This window comes from Phoca vitulina, unplaced genomic scaffold (assembly GCF_004348235.1).
Source record: "Phoca vitulina isolate PV1807 unplaced genomic scaffold, GSC_HSeal_1.0 scaffold111, whole genome shotgun sequence".
Taxonomy (NCBI): Eukaryota; Metazoa; Chordata; class Mammalia; order Carnivora; family Phocidae; genus Phoca; species Phoca vitulina.
Genome location: NW_022589814.1, coordinates 17,953 through 23,763, shown reverse-complemented (window position 1 = coordinate 23,763; position 5,811 = coordinate 17,953).

The window sequence follows — 5,811 nt, the reverse complement described above, 5'->3', positions numbered from 1 at the left end:
TTTACAACTCTGTAGGGAACATTCAGACTTGTCCTATGGCATTTGGTACCACAGAACAAAGCCTCCTCATCTTGGTATTTGGACCACTCATAGCCTGTCAGTTGCCACCTCCCCCAAGTTCACACAGAGTTTCCTGTCAGAATTTCCTCATGGAGGAGAGCCCTATTTAGAAAACAGCCCTGCTTGTACAACAACAGAGAAACCAGCTACCAGTCTTATCCCTTAACTAGAAATGGATAACCAAGGATCCTCAGGCAAATTGAAAGAAACTGCAGCATGAAAGAAAAAGAATAAAGTAAACAAATAAAACTACTGATCCCAGAGCAATCTGGGAATTTTGGAAACAAAAGAGAATTGCAGAAAAATGATAATATTCTCAGTAAAATTCAAGAAGATATAGTATGAATAAAACAAGAGCTAGATGCCACAAAACAGGAACAATCAGAGAAAAGAAAGACTCCTTAGAAATGGAAAATAAGTTGTTGAAATAAAAAAAAATCAACAGAAGGACTGTGGAATAAAGTTGAGGGAATTTCCCAGAATGTAAGGCAAAAAAAGAAAAAGAAAAACAAGGTATGAGAGAAATTTTAAGAGATAGAGATCAGCCGTTTCAACATCTGAATAATAGTTCTAGATAGAGAGAACAGAAAAAGATGAAAAAAATGTTAAAAACATATTAGAAGTTAATTTTCCAAAGCTGAAGAAGGATTTCCAGAACAGATGCCCAGAACAGTGAACCCAGGAAATGGTTAATCCAACCCAAGGGATTACTACAGCCTCCTCACTGGTCCTCTTTCTTCCCCCTTTGTCATCTTCCCTTTCACCCTCCTCTCCACCACCAGTGTATATTCCAAATAGCCTGAGTGATCCTTATAAAACCAAAGTCAGATCCTCTCCCACCTCTGCTCAAAACTCTCCTGTGGATCCCTGTGGCTTACAGGGCCTGGTAAGATTAAGCCCTGTTACCTATCTGACCTCATCCTATTACTTCCCTCTCTGCCTTCCTCCACCACTCTAGCAACAATGACCTTTATGCTCTCTAAAAATGTCAGGCAGGAGAATTTGCAACGACGTGGATGGAACTGGAGGGTATTATGCTGAGTGAAATAAATCAATCAGAGAAAGACATGTATCATATGACCTCACTGATATGAGGAATTCTTAATCTCGGGAAACAAACTGAGTGTTGCTGGAGTGGTGGGGGGGGACGGGATGGGGTGGCTGGGTGATAGACATTGGGGAGGGTATGTGCTATGGTGAGCGTTGTGAATTGTGTAAGACTGTTGAATCACAGACCTGTACCTCTGAAACAAATAATACATTATATGTTAAAAAAAAAAAGAAAAAAGAAGAAGATAGCAGGAAGGGAAAAATGAAGGGGGCGAAATTGGAGGGGGAGACGAACCATGAGAGACTATGGACTCTGAGAAACAAACTGAGGGTTCTAGAGAGGAGGGGGTGGGGGGATGGGTTAGCCCAGTGATGGGTATTAAGGAGGGCATGTACTGCATGGAGCAGTGGGTGTTATATGCAAATAATGAATCATGGAAACTACATCAAAAACTAATGATGATGGTGATTAACAAAACATAATAATAAAAAAAAAGATGAAAAAAATGTCAGGCAGGAGAAAAAAATGGTAGGCACAGTCCTGCTCCAGGGCCTTTACACTGACTATTCTTTCATTTGAAATGTTCTTTCCCCAGGTGTCCACTTGGTTAGCTCTCTCATGGCATGCAAGTCTTTGCTCACATTTTACCTTTTCAGTGAGTCTTTCTCTGACTATTTAAAACTACAGTAATCTCCCACCCTCACTGGCATTCCCCATTTCTTTTACCATGATTTATTTTTCCCCAGAGCACTTACCACATTTTAACTTGTTGTATATTTTACTTGTTTATCTGATTATTTTCTCTCTTGTTCTCACTAGAATATTTTCTCCATGAGAACAAGGATGTCTGTCTTCTCCACTGCTGTAACCTCAGCTTCTAGGACAGTGCATGGCACATAGTAGACATTCAATAAATATTGGTTGAATGAATGAATATGATAAAGGCAAATGACTCAAGGAAAAAGGAAAGGCTATTAGAAACTCTGTGTGTGTGTGTGTGTGTGTGTGGTGTGTAACTGAGAAAATCATGGCCCAAATATAAAGCAAAATAAAATATATCATGATTATAAGCAGCTGACAGAATATAAGAGAGACTCTCTTCGACCTTGATGGTAGAAACATTCTTCTTTGAGAGGACCAAAGATTGTGTCTTTGGACTTGTAGAGAAGTAAGTGTATTCCTGGCTTAGTACCCAGCTGGGTTTTGAAAAATATTTACATAGTCATGATAATGTAAATGCTATTTATTGGTTTTCAGGTTTTAGAGCCAACTTGGGGACAAAACGTGAAAGACCTGGTTGTGGCTGCAGAGCAGAATGTAAATGTTAATAACCTGAACCATGTAAAGGAAAGATGAAACTGACAATGTGATTCATTGAATGGGCAGGGGGAGTGTAGTGACCCTAATATCCTTTTCCTAAAAAGTGGGCAGTTGAAATTATCTGTCAAAAATGGATGGAATAAGGAATGGAGGTTATATTTTTTCAAGTTATAAAATTAACCAAGAACAACAACAAAAAAGAATATCAGTGTTTAAAAATGCAAGGGAGTGGAGGGAAAAGTGAGGCTGTGTATGTACATAAACAAAATCCTCATTGCCATACAGGAGAGACAATAGGATATTGTCTAAATTTTATAAACCAAAAAACAGCTATATACATGTTATCTAGAGTTATAAAAGGAGCTACCAGCAGCACAACAAAAACCTTTTAAGTTTGCTTGGAGGGAGTGAGATGGAGATGGGGAGGGTTGAGGCAAGGGACTCTTGGTTTTGATCATATGCTCTTCTGTACTGTTTGATTTGTTGCCTTGTTCATGCATTACTTTAATAAAAATAAAATTCTAAAAACTTTATGTTGATCTCATAACAACAAAATAATTATATATCCTATGATACTTTATGATAGTATCAAAATGGGTATATGAAGATCCAGTTAGGTTCACCTCCATGGAAGATAATCATACTGTAACGCACCACACAAATGTTTATGAAGATGGTTGGAAAGGATATTCTCAGACTTAAAACATTGGAAGTAGTACTGCACAGTGGTGAAGACTCTGGTATTTGGCATTGTACCGACTTAGGTTCAAGTCCTCTCTCTCCCATTCACTAGTTGTTAGTTCCTTTGCCATGCGCAAGTTACTTCCCTTACCACCAATTTTTTCCTCTGTAAAATGAGGCTAATGCTCATACAGTAGAAATGAAAGCCCCTCAAGAGCAAGGACTACCTCTATAGAGGTGCTTAATATATAGTTTGTGCTCAATGACTGTTGAATGGCCTGAACCTGCTTCACAGACTTGTGCTGAGAAAGGGCTCAGTGTGCAAAGAGCAAGGGAGAAAGAGTCTTAGTCCAAAAGTGGGTAGTCAGTTTCCTCATCTATGGGAAATTTGCCTTTGGTTTAACAAAATGAAGTCACTTTGATTGTGGAAAGATAGCTTTCTGGGCTTAGAGTATTACAAAATAAATTAAATTTGCTCTGCACATAAAAGGAAGAAAAAAAAAAAAGAGAGAGATTCCACCAGCAGCTCATGATAGGGGACATAGAAATCTGAAAATTGGAAATAGAAGAGCTGCCCCCTCCAGATGTTGAAGGACAGAAAGGGCCCAAAAGCAATGAGTGGAGCCCAGGAGAAGGGATGGTTAGTAGGCCTTTCCTAGTGATGGGAATGGCTGAAAAAAATGTGAAGAACAGGAAAGTCTGATGTCCAGTTTTAAGCTGATTGCTATGCTGTGCAGACTTAGATGACTAAAAACATGATAGGTATCTTTGGAAAGAAACTTTTGCCACCCACTTCCAGACTTATCTCTAAATTTTCCAAAATTTTGGAAAATTCAGAGGTACTTATTTTGTATAGTTTGGGGAAAGGGAAATATGTTAGGAGAGGGTTGGTGGTTAAGGATATTCTGGGTTTCCAATTTAAGCCTCAGAGATCTGAAATCTTAGATGTTCCAGGATTAGGTAGTTTCATCCCCTGACATTCTGCACTAAGCAATCTTTAGCCTGCCTTTCCTTATCTCCTGAACAGAGCTGCCTGGTGATAACTCAGCTTTTCATCTTTGTTCTTAGTTGATATGTAGGACCTATATGATCTCAGGTATTTGCCTGCTGATATATGGATGCTGGAAACTTGTCTGGGACCCTGTGACCTAGGTTCTTCAGGTTTTATGGGTAGGTGCTAAAGATCAAAAGATTCCAAGAGTTCACAAGGATAAGGTGGAAAGAAATCTTTCTGGTCAAAGGGTGAAGATTGTGAATGAATTTGTCTTTTCTCTTCTGATAAGGTTTCTTCCTCTCCTCTGATTCCCCAGGTCATAAGGTAAGGGTAGCTATGGTATTATGTTAGGAAGATGGTGGTATTGCGAGGAGACTGGGGAAGTTTGGCTTCAAAAATCTTTGGGAATGCCTCACTGATGGACTTGGACTGAGATTTTGCTTGAGTCCATTGCTTGAATCCAGTATCTCCTAAGCTTCTGACTGTGTATTCCTTTAAAGTTACTCCAGGATCCCAAAGGCCACAACTGGTACTTAAAATGCTGTGGAATTTAAAATGGTGGAGGTTGTGACAGAGGATATGTAACAGAGGGTGTTCCATGGGGAAGAAATTGTACAAACAAAGGCTCCTAAGCAAGAGAAGGCAGGGCTTATCTGGTAATAGTAAGTGTTTTGTTTGGTTGGAATATAGGCAGTGTTCAGAAAAATAGCAAGAAAAAGGCTGAAAAACTAGTTAGGGCTAGATTTTGGGAGAACCTTCAAATCAGGCTCAGGTGTTTCTTGAAAGAGTAGTCTATACTCATTGTCATGTATACTTCATCTACCATTCCCATCTCAACTCACTGCAATCATGAAGCTATTGCATGGCATAGACTCCAAAGTAACAATGGCTTAAATAAGACATACATGTTTTTATCTCACCCAAAAGAAATCTAGAGGGTAGGCAGTCCAAAGCCGGTATGGTGGCGCTGTGAAATTGTTAAGAGATCCAGGTTCTTTTTAGTTTACTGCTCCACTATCACCTTGTGTTCATGGCCTTTATTCCAGGAGGCTGGGTATAGCTAAAACTCAAGATGTTTTATTACTAAGGAAGAAGATAAGAATGGATATGGGAGTAAGCAATTAGCAATCTATGCCACAAATGTGTGCACTGAAATTATCCCCTCCAAGGTCACCAGAGACCAGACCACCACCTGATTGTTATAATCCCTAGACATTTTTTCAGGACTTTTCTTGACCTCTTGATAGCATTCAACACCATTGACCCCTTCCTCCTTTTGAAATAATCTTTTCCCTTGGTTTTGTGATACCACTTTCTCCTGCTTTTCTCCCTATCTCTTTGGTCACTACCTACCCATCTCTCATGGGGTCCTTTTCCTCCACCTATGCCATAGTCACTGCTGGTCTCCAGGGCTCTTCCCTAGGCCCCATCTCTTCTAAGGCTGCACATTCTTCTCAGGTGCTATTGCCCTTTCCATAGATTAAAGAACCATTTATATACTAATAACTTCTAGATCTGTAACTTCAGTCCAGACCTCTTTCCTAAGCTTCAGACATGTATATTCAATGGCCTGTGGAATATTTCTTCTTGGATGTCCCACAGGTATCTCAATATCAATGCCTAGTTGCCCTCTGTTCGTATTCCATATCTCAGTGAAAAGGGTTACCATTGACACATTTAAACTCTCAAATCAGACCCCCAACCA